The sequence below is a fragment of the Notechis scutatus genome, chromosome 3 (genome assembly GCF_049901735.1).
Source record: "Notechis scutatus isolate UNSWTSFEM ecotype Mainland chromosome 3, rNotScu1.2, whole genome shotgun sequence".
Classification (NCBI taxonomy): domain Eukaryota; kingdom Metazoa; phylum Chordata; class Lepidosauria; order Squamata; family Elapidae; genus Notechis; species Notechis scutatus.
In genome coordinates this window covers 111,206,915-111,218,242 of record NC_142011.1, presented here as the reverse complement: position 1 = coordinate 111,218,242, position 11,328 = coordinate 111,206,915, and the positions used below count along the sequence as shown (strand labels likewise).

The 11,328-nt window shown below is 39.0% G+C and overlaps 1 long non-coding RNA gene across 1 annotated transcript in view; it reads right to left on the bottom strand.

Annotated features, from left to right (window-relative positions):
- LOC113432145 (uncharacterized) overlaps positions 1 to 11,125 on the bottom strand; it is an 18,628-nt gene extending 7,503 nt beyond the window's left edge. Inside the window, exon 1 of the long non-coding RNA XR_015749097.1 lies at positions 11,073 to 11,125. This is a non-coding gene — a long non-coding RNA (uncharacterized LOC113432145). The remainder of the gene's footprint in view (positions 1 to 11,072) is intronic.
- Between the last annotated feature and the right edge of the window lie 203 nt (positions 11,126 to 11,328).

Here is an 11,328-nt window from a genome sequence, read left to right as displayed (position 1 = left end):
GAAAAAGAAATCATGTTTCCACTTACAACCATGGCAGCCTCTGGTCACTTGATCAAAATTCAGATGCTTGGCAACGGACTCATAATTTATATCATACTAAAGGTTTTATTTTATTATATAAAATACAAACAACAGAAGAAAAAGAAAAGGAAATTAAGGGAAGGAGGCGGGAAAAGTGGGTGTGAAATATAAACTACAAATTCCAAAAAGTAATATCCTCTTTGAATAAAATCCTTTCCTGCTTTATCTTCCTTGCATTGTAAATAATGTGTATTTCTGTTTTACACCTAGAAATCTTTGTGAACTGTCACCATTTTTATTTACAAAATTCATTGTATTATTTCAAATATTTTGACCTTACTGAAAAATATCCTTTTCAACACAGAGAGTTTTTCTTTAAACTGATACATCATTTTCTTTAACTTTCTCTTAATACAGGTACTCTCAAATACATTTCCAATATATTTTGTCTACATATATATATGTATATGTCTATGTATATACATTTGTTTTCTTAAGTTTTCACGTGGGTATTTATATGTATGATATTCAGCTTTGTTTGGGTATTTTCCCATGTCATTATAGTTGTGCTTTTAAAGTTGTAGCAACGTTTTGGCAGAATCTCATCTGCCATCATCAGAGCTTCTGTGTAGTGTTCGTCTGTGAGTCAGACTTTCAAAGCCGTTTCAGTTTTAAATTTGGGGCTAGCCTACTGCTGTGCCAGAATGGTTTTTTCTTCATCCTGATTGGTTTGGGAGTCTTGGTCTGTGTTTATTGGTCTTGGAGTTTGCTGTGTTCTGCTTGATTGGTGTTTCCTAATATCTTCTGTCTGTTTTGTGGCTTTTTGTGTCTTGATTGGCTGGCAACATTGTGTTCCTGTATTGGAGGCTTTTAGTGCAGCTTGGATCCAAGTAAATGGATGGCTATCATTTATTAGGAAGCTAGGTTTCATCTGGGTGCCTGGTTGGGGTGTGTTTGAGCTGGAGGTATCAGAGGGGATCTGTTTGTGCCCAGGTGTTTGCCTGGCTTGTGGTGTGGAGATTTTTTGTTTGTGAGTGCAGGCTTCCAAATAATTGACAGTCTGGTGGAATCATCTCTTCTATTCATGCTTTCAGGTCTTTTTCAATCTCTATGGCTTCTCTGATAATTCTGTGGCTGATGTTTTCTATAGTGGCTAGGGTTTTGGTGCCATTGAAGTCGATACTATGACCTGTTGCTTTCATGTGTTGGACTAGTGAGGAAGTGTGTTCCAGCTTTTTGACTGCATTTTTATGTTCATCCAGGCGGGTACTTATTCTTCTATTGGTCTGTCCAATGTATGTGGCAGGGCATGATGCACCGGGGACTTCCATATATGCCTTGGTTTTCCAGGTCAATTTTATGTTTGGGGTTTCTTAGGATGGCTGCTATTTTTCTGTCTGCTTTGAAGGCAGTCTTGATGTGATGCCTGTATAGTATCTTACTGATTTTGTCTGTAGTACCTCTTATGTAGGGCAGGACAGCTATTCCATAGGTCTGTTCATCTTCTAGGTCTCCATTATGTCTCAGTGTGTTTTTGTGGATCAAGCCGGTGATTTTGCTTTTGTGGAAGCCGTTAGCTGTCAGTACTTTAGTCAGGGTGCATAGTTCAGTCTTTATGTGTGTCTTGTCTGCCAGGCATTTGGTTCTGGCGATTAGTGTTTTGTACGGAGTTTATCTGTGCTGGGTGGTGGTGGGATTGGGCGTTGAGGTAGAGTTTGGTGTGTGTTTTCTTCTGGTATATGGTGTGTCCTAGTGTGCCATCTGTTTTTTTGTAGATTAATACATCTAGGAATGGTAGTTGTTTGTTTGTTTCCATTGCCATGGTGAACTTGATTTTGGGGTGTGTGCTGTTTAGGTGTGTTAGGAAATTTTTTAGGTTTTCCATGGGCCAAATCACAAATGTGTCATCGATGTATCTTAACCATAGTTTGGGTTTGTGGGTGGCATTAGCTAGGGCTCTGGATTTGAATTCTTCCATGAACAGGTTTGCAATGATGGGTGACAGTGGTGATCCACAAGGGCTCCTTCAATTTGCTTGTATCTTTGTCCTTTGTATATTTATTTATTTTATTTTATTTTTATTTATTTGATTTGCCAATTGTTTACAAGATAATAAGTATAAGTGTATACATAGTTGTGAATACATGAAATGGGTACATATAAGAAAAATAAAAGAAGAATAAGAGAAACAATAGGACAGGGAGCGGTAGGCACGTTGGTGCGCTTATGCACGCCCCCTACAGACCTCTTAGGAAAGGGGTGAGGTCAATAGTAGACAGTCTAAGGTTAAAGTTTTTGGGGTTTGGGAAGAAACTACAGAGTCAGGTAGAGTATTCCAGACATTGACCACTCTATTGCTGAAGTCGTATTTCCTGCAATCAAGTTTGGTGCGGTTAACTTTGAGTTTGTATCTATTGTGTGCTCTTGTGTTGTTATGGTTGAAGCTGAAGTATTCATTGACAGGTAGGACATTGCAATGTATGATTTTATATACCATGCTTAAATCAGACCGAAGGAGCGTAATTCAAGGTTTTCTAGTTCTAGAATTTCAAGTCTGGTGGCATAAGGTATTCTACAATGAGTAGAGGAGTGGAGAACTCTTCTTGTGAAATATTTCTGGACTTTCTCAATTGTGCTAATATCAGATATGTAATGTGGGTTCCAGACTGATGAACTGTATTCGAGTATTGGTCTAGCAAATGTTTTGTATGCTCTGGTTAGTAGTGTGATATTACCAGAGAAAAAGCTACGTAGGATTAGGTTAACAACTCTTAATGCCTTTTTGGCTATGTAGTTGCAGTGGGCTCTAGCACTTAGATCATTAGAGGTGAGTATTCCAAGGTCCTTTACAGAGCTTGGGTCATCAACAAGATCTTGACTATTCAGCTTGTATTTTATTTTCTGATTTTTTTGCCAATATGTAAGACAGAGCATTTATTTGTTGAGATTTGAAGTTGCCATTTGTTTGACCATTCTGATACATAGTCAAGATCTTTTTGTAGGGTAGCAGTATTGTCTGTGGTATTGAACAGCTTTACATCATCAGCGAAAAGAATGCAATTGCTCTTAATATGATCACAGAGGTCATTTATATAGAGTATGAAGAGAGTTGGTCCTAGAACACTGCCTTGGGGACACCACTATTGACAGGTACAGAATTTGATAGGACGCTCCCAATTTTGACCATTTGTTGTCTGTTTGCCAGGAATGCTTCTATCCAGTTATTCAGTTGTCCAGAGATACCATAGGATTTTATTTTTAGGAGTAGTTTGTCGTGTACCACTGAATCAAAGGCTTTACAGAAGTCTATGTAGATTGCGTCTATTGCTTTGCCCTGGTCGAGTTGTGTCGTCCATATGTTTTTGCAGTGTAAGAGTTGCAGATTACAGGATAGTTTTTCTGAAACCAAATTGTTTATTGGAGAGTAGGTTGTTTGTCTCTAAGTGGAGGATGATGGATTGGTTAATAATTGATTCCATGACTTTACAGGTGACGCAGCATAAGGAGATTGGTCTGTAATTTTCAACTAGGCTTGGGTCTCCCTTTTTGAAGATGGGGATGACTGTGGCTTGTGACCATAGGTTAGGCAAGGAGCTGGTCCTGAAAGATTTTTCAAAGATTATGCTTAGAGGTTTGGCTATGGCAGTGGATAGCTTTTTAAAAGTAGGCACATATTCCATCGGTCCAATAGATAGAGATGGTTTTAGATTGCGTAGTGCTTTTTCAACATTGTCTTCTGTAAAATCGATATGTATTAGATCATTGTTGTTATCTGTGGTGCGGCTAGGAAATACTGGGCATGATCCGTTGCTGTTTACAAATACTGAGCGAAGAATGTGTTAAAGAGGTTGGCTTTAATGGTGAAATCGTTGCAGTCTTTACCATCAGGTCCTATCAAGGGTGGGATGGACCTTGAGTCTTTTAGTTTGTTGTTTACAAAATTGTAAAAAGCACGGGTGGAATTGGTGCTTAGAAGGTTTTCCTCTTGTTTAATGTGATAATTGGTGCATTCGGTCTTTATCTGGTGGCATAAATTTTTGTATCGGCTTTTGAAATTGTAGCGTGACCAGATTTGTTTTTCCGCCAGAGTGATCTCTTTTTGGATTGAAGTTTCCTTATTGTTATGGGTAATCTGCTTTTTGTTTTGTTTTGGGAGTTGTTGTTGGTACATATAGTTTGATGACTCTTTTGACTTCAAGTAAAAATATGTTGTAATGGTCTTCAACAGTATTGCATCCAGTGAATAGAGATTGCCAATCAAGGGATGAGAGATCGTTGTCTATAAGATCATAGTTTCCTTTTTGAAGTTACAATTGGGGATTACATCATTGTGGTGATTTTTGTGTGGGCGTATGTTGAGACAAAAGTCAATCATATTGTGGTCACTGCTGGAAAAGGGTTCTTTAGTTTGTATTCAGTAAATTAAATTCAAACTATTGCAGAAGATGAGATCGAGGCAGTTGTTTAGTCTAGTGTTGTTGGTTACTAGTTGTTCCAGTCCCAGATTTGTAATAGCATTGTAGAAGGTTGTGTGTATGATTTCAGTTGTACATTCATTTAGGGTCCAGTCAATATGAGGTAGATTGAAATCACCAAGAAAGATAAAAGGGTATGGGCAGGATGCAGCCCATGTTAGTAATGTATTTAGCTTGTTTACATGTTCGATGTCATAATCAGGTGCTCTGTAACATAGTAAGAATCGAATTGTGATATTTAAGGATAGTTCACAGATGATGGTCTCAGGAAGAGCAAGCTCCTGGGTAACTTGGATATTTTTTAGATGTAAGGACTTTTTATAGAAGATAGCAACACCACCTCCTCTACTAATTTCACGATCTGATCGGTAAACATGATAGTCCCTTACTGTGGTAATGGAGTCGGGGAGAGATGCATTGAGCCATGTTTCACAGACAAATATAATGTCGAATTTAGCCATATTTAGTAGGAGGAAAAATTCAGGTATTTTATTCACGAGGCTTCTTGCATTGAGTAGTTTGCATTTAAGGCCAGTAGTAGTTGGAATTGAGGTAGTTAGGGGCGTGCATGCCTAGTCTTGGGTGATGGTGGATCGGTTGAGGGTAGGGTTGTGGTTGAGGTTAAAGCTGAGTTGCGGGTTGTGTGGCTTACTTTTGATACAGTCAGCATGGTAGTCAATGTACAGGTCCTTCTCTCCATTGTCTAGGCGTTTTTGAGTTCAGTGCGGAGTACACGGGAGCGGGCACGTTGCTGTATGGTTAGGTCAGGGCGACAACGGAGGTTCTTATGATTGGTGTTGGTTTTGGCGAGTGAATTTATAGTGTAAATGAATTTACGTTTGCTTGATTCATTTTTGCAGATGACCCTGCACAAGCGTGGGGCCTACAGAGCCGTCTCTGTTTTTGAACTCTCGGTCAATGCGGGAAATGTCAAGTATTTCATCAGCGGAGATGGTTGATGCTTGATAATCACTGATGATGTTTCGGACAGTTGTGATGTCATTATTGTCATTGATGTCCTCTAGACCAAATAAGATGGCGTTTGGACATTTCCGTTCACGCTCAACGGCTTTTCTGATGAGGATTGGGATATCAATATTTGTCTGGGTTGTGTTTATTTGTGGATTGGGTTTTGGATTGGGTTGTGGTTGTTGGGTAGAGATGTGGTTTGTAGCTATTGGATGTTCAGGTTTTTGCGTTGTGTCTTTTTTTTCAAGGTTGGATATTCTTTCTTTTACGGCGTCCAGGGATGCTACTATGGTGTTAAGGGATGTTTCAATGGTTTCGATGGTATCAACTCTTTCAGACAGATCCAGTTTGGGTCTGCATGATTTGCAGAGATATGGAAACTCATTGGATGATTCTAGAGTATTGAATCATTTGCTCAGGTAATCCCAAGCAGTCATGATGAGCGTATTTTTTACACAGAGAACATTTGATGGAGTTTTCATTATCCTTTAGATTTTTGTAGCATTTAAGGCATGTGCAGGAGTCTTGTGGTTCATTGGTGGGGATTATCTTCTCTTTAGGTTGTGGTTTGACATTGGACTTTCTTTTTTGGCATGGTAGGTTTGTTAAGATAGTACGTTGATTGAATTAATTAAAGGAACAATTTTGGGTAATCTATATAGCACATCAAACAATCAATTGCAGTAATCTCTCTAGTCAGATAATATTCCTGAGCAACAATCAGCCTAATCAATTAATTACTCTAATCACTAATCAATTAATTTATTTTCAATTAATTAATCAATTAATTAATCAATCAGCCTAATCAATTAATTACTCTAAACACTAATCAATTAATTACACTAATCATTAATCACACTGTTCATTTAAATTCACTAAATCATTGATTTTACTATTCAATTAAATTACATGAATCTTGATCTTTTCAACTAGTCAGTAATCACACTATTTGCACTAAACACTCTAGTCACACTAATCAATTAGGACAATAAATCAATTGAACCATTAATAAAATATTTTATAGAAATTGATTATCTAACCGTTGATATAGGTGCTGAGGTAGAAAAGTTGTAAGTTTTGAGGTAATGAGTTAATCAGTGTTTGATTAAAGTAATGAGGTAGTATTAAGAGTCTGCAAGGAAAGGGTTAATGCTGTTGTTGACTGAGAGGAATTTGTTGCTCTTTGTAATAGTAGATTGCTATTACTCTGTAGTTGTAACCACGATGCTCAAAGGGTTTTTGAAATAGTGTAAAACTTTCTTAAAAGCTCTTCAAGTTGAGTAGTAGAAAAAAAAATACAGTCACGTGGCTTGGGTTAACTTATCCGATCTGTCCTTTACTTCCAATTAAATCTGGTAGTAACTCCGGATCGTTAATCGCAGCTATTTTCCTCCTTAGAGTTCCACTTTCCAAGGAAAATTCCACTGCAGAAATTGGAGTGATTTTCCACCAGGATTAAGCACGCTGTTGCAAGATCGCTCCCTTTCCTTTTACTTCAGCCACAGCTTTGATCTAGCCATGCCAAGTCTCTTCTTAGTTCGGATGGAGGGGCCCTCTTCAGTACGAGCCTCAGGGCTTTTTCCTCCCTCCTTGTTTATTTCTTTTTCTGCCAGCTAACAGAAGTGAAAACTGCATGGGGGATATTAAAAGAAATGCATTGTCTGGCGTGGAAGACAACTTCTATCAGCTGTGTGAGGATTCAAATGAAGGTAGGTTATTTGCTCTCTGTAGGCAGGCTCAAGTGAAGGAGAGGGCTTTGTTTCTCTGGGGAGGAGGGCTCCGGATCTGTTAGCAGGAATATATGGTCTCCACCGGCTTCAGAATCTAGCGTTTTTGGGCTTGTTTTTTGGGCTCAGGTTTACTCACGGTTACTGATGTAACAGCATCTTTAAAAGTGGTTTCTGGTGCAGGTGATGGCTTTATAGGGAGGTAATGCTTCAGGAGCGAGGTCTTCACCTTCCTAGTTGGGCGTCGCCATCTTGTAGTAGTTCTTTGGTTGCCCTGCACAGGAGAACGGAGCTGGAAAGCAGGTTCTTTGGTTGCCCTGCACAGGAGAACGGAGCTGGAAAGCAGGTCAGTGGGGTGGGGAAAGAATGGAGATTTTCATATATGAAATATATGAAATATGATATATGAAATATGTGTTGGTTAAGCAGTGTTCTGCTAGTTGCATGAGGTGTTTAGCTGGTTGGTATTTATTTTTGATGATTTCAAGAGTTTCTTTTATCGGGACTTGAGTGAATAGTGAAACCACGTCGAAACTTACAAGCAGATCTTCTTGTTCCATGTGTAGATCTTTGATCATTTCCAAGAAGTAGTATGAGTTTTGTACATGTGAAGCTGCTGCTTCAGCATGGGGCTGTAGCTGCTTTGGTAAGTGTTTAGCTAAGTTTTGTAGTGGTGCTCCTCTGGAGCTGACTATGGGTCTGAGAGGTATACATTCTTTGTGTATTTTTGGGAGGCCCTATAGTTTGGGGCATCTGGAAGATTTTTCTCTTGGGATGATCGTCTGTTGGATCTCTTTGCTCATGTGGCTGGTTATAATTTTCTTCTTGGTTATTTTTTTTCCAGATATGTGGTTGGGTCTGTGTTTATGGGTTTGTATGTGGAGTCTTGGAGTAGGTCTGTCAATTTTGTTTCGTAGTCTTTTCTATCCATTACTACTGTGGCATTACCTTTATCTGCTGGAAGTATGATTATGCTGCTGTTGTTCTTTAGGACTTGCAGGGCTTTTAGTTCCTCTTTGTGCAAGTTGCTTTTGGGTGGTTTGCTTGTACATAGGATGTTAGTAACTTGGTGTCTTATTCTATCAGCTTCATCTGTATTTAATTTAGTTAGGCTGGATTCTACTGCACATATGATGGATTCTGTGGGGATTTTTTGGGGTGCTATAGCATAATTGAATCCATTGGTTAGGACATCTGTTTCTGTTTTGGTGAGTTCTCTGTTGGAAACGTTATATACTAATTGTTTCAGGTGTTGTTGTGAGTTGTTGGGGGCTTTCTTGTCATGTTCTAATTTCTTTAGTTTCTTCAAGAGTTTGTCATTTTTGTAAGTGGTTTCAGATTCAGCTCTCCAAGTTGTAAGTTGTTTTATCTTGTCCCAAAGTAGAGGGTGGATTTTGCTGCTCAATTCCAGGTGTAGTGTTAGCAAATCTTTGTTTAACTGATCCAATTGGAATCTCTTTCTGTGGAGCTCGTTCCTGAGTAGAACCATTTCAGTTCTTTTCAGGATACGTTTAGTAGCTGCTGTGCTGTGATGAAATGTTAATTTGAAGCAGGTTGGTGTTGCATTGTTGTCTCTGCAGCTGTGTAGGAATTTGAGGTCACATAGTATTCCTGCTCTTTTAACTTCCAGCTTCTCATAGGTTTTGGTCTGGCTGTTTATTTCCTCCCCGTAGAGGTCTGATATTTGTTTTCTTAAGTTTTCGTGGGTACTTACATGTATGGTATTCAGCTTTGTTCGGGTATTTTCCCACGTCATTATAGTTGTGCTTTTAAAGTTGTAGCAACGTTTTGGCAGAATCTAATAATGACGTGGGACTTTTCTCAATTATTTTCCTGGAGTTTATGATTAGTTATCTTGGCTTGCTTCGGAACTCTCATCAATGCGGTTTGTTTTGGTTTTCTGTTTGCCTCATTATTTACTTTTGTGACTTTAAACTGTGCCTATTAAAACAGTGAAGTTAAGTTGAAGGCCTTACCAGACTTTAATATATGTTTTGGGTTATTTTGAGAGACTATGGGTTATCACATTTTGACTCCTGCCACCCCTTCAACTTATTTTTGCTTTTTGTGGGGTGACCATGGATCAGCTCAGAGCAGAGATTGCCCAATTAACCCAGCAAGCGGCTCTTTTGACTGCACAGGTGGCACAAATGCAAGCTGCCCGGCCATGCCGAAAATGCCCAGTGGCAGTGCCAGATAAATTTGATAATTCACTGGCCCAATTTCCAGCATTTTTTGGGCAGTGCCAGCTTTACATGAGCCTTTGGCCTGAGGACTTTCCCACTGACCGGGATAAGGTGGGGTTTTTGATTAGTTTGTTGTCAGGCTCTGCAGCACGTTGGGCGACGCCTCTGCTGACCCAGCCCAACTAGGTGTTGGACAATTACGCTGAGTTTTGCCATCAGTTTCAGGCCATGTTTGGTCCAACTGGTCCAAACTGGCAAAATCCCACCCCTGCCTCAAAGGGAAGCAGACCTTGCAGGGCCACCCTTATATTTTCTATGCCATATGATATGTGCTGTCAGTTTTTGTTTTAAAAGTGAAAGCATGTTTAGAGAAGTTTGCTTTGGGAAAACTAAATGGATTTTATCTGAACCATTTAGCTGCATTTTATTTGAATGGGACCATTTTTTATTTCCCTTTTAGATATAAGGTGTTCTTCTCCCTCTGAAATTCCAAACGGTCAGATTACTAGTGAAATAAAGGCAAAGTATATGCCCCGGGAGAAGGTGTACTATCGATGCAACCCAGGTTATGCTCTTCTTGGAACTCCTTTCATTACATGTTTGAGGAAACGTTGGACACATACACCACGTTGTACAGGTATTTCTATGCAGATCTCCACTATGCAGAGATGAAGATAGAATTGGAAATGAATTTGCCTTTACTTCACTGGCTCTTTCATGTTATTTTGAAAAGGTTCTGTCAGACTTTTTCAATATTGTATTGCTAGAATTATAAAATGTAATGTTCCTGTTGAACTGTGATAGGAAAATATGTTTTCATTAACATTGCCATTGGATTTCTCTTCTCTCTAGGCTCTCCAATTATGATTACCTTTATTGTCAAAGTACAACATGTGTACAATGAGATTGGCTGAGCCTCCCTTCATGCACCCCCCGTCCCACCACAACTCACAGTGAGGACAGCAGTCCCTAACTCAGTCCCAATCTTATTACACTATGTGACCTTGTTGCACAATGCGCCGGCCCTGCAAGTCTATCATACTATGTTGACATGAAGTTACTCTGACCTTTTCTCTATACTGGGCCCATAACCTGTCAGAGCATTTGCAGCATGACTACCATTATGAGACAACCCAGGAGCAAAAGACAGCACACAGTGACTTTTAACAGTGGTTTATATACAACAGTTATATACAGAAATATATGTGGTAGGCAAAATACCTTACAAGCAATCTTTCTTTTCCTTAACTCTGCACAGAGAAGTTCTGTAATGAATACTAGACACAAGGAGAGAGGACACACCCTCTAATGGCTGCCTTCATATAAACACCTCTTAAAGGGGTAAAACCCATCCCCACTCTTAAAGAATACTATGCTGATTCATCCTCAACTGCATCAGCCACATCTGGTCAGCTCTTAAATTGCAATACCTTAAACATACAATGTTTTCTTCTTTCCTTTAAACATTTAACATTGTTTTACTTAAAAGATGTTTGTGTATATTAGGTGTTTTAGTTCATGACTGATAACAGTTGAGGAACAAAAGGAAAAGTGGGGAGGGGAATCCATTTACATAGATTTCTAATCATTTTTCCCTATTGCAACATAGAATTCCTAAGCGAAACTTTAATTGCTTTATCAAATGAATTCCTCAATGTAAAACATTCTATATATCATCTGATCTGTAATAATACCTGCACAACGTGGAGTTTGTGTCCAATGGTTCTTTGAACATGTAATGAAAGAAGCTCAGTCTATGTGAGGTCATGAGGGATACCTTTTAGGGATACCTATCCAGCATGAGGGATACCTTTTAGATTAATGCAATTTTTATGTCTGGAAATAGCACTTATGGTTGCCTTGCCTACCTTGAATAATCAAGCTTGTTTTGCTTATTTATTTTTCCTCCACTTTTACCCAATCACAATCTAGAAACTGTTAGCTGCTTAT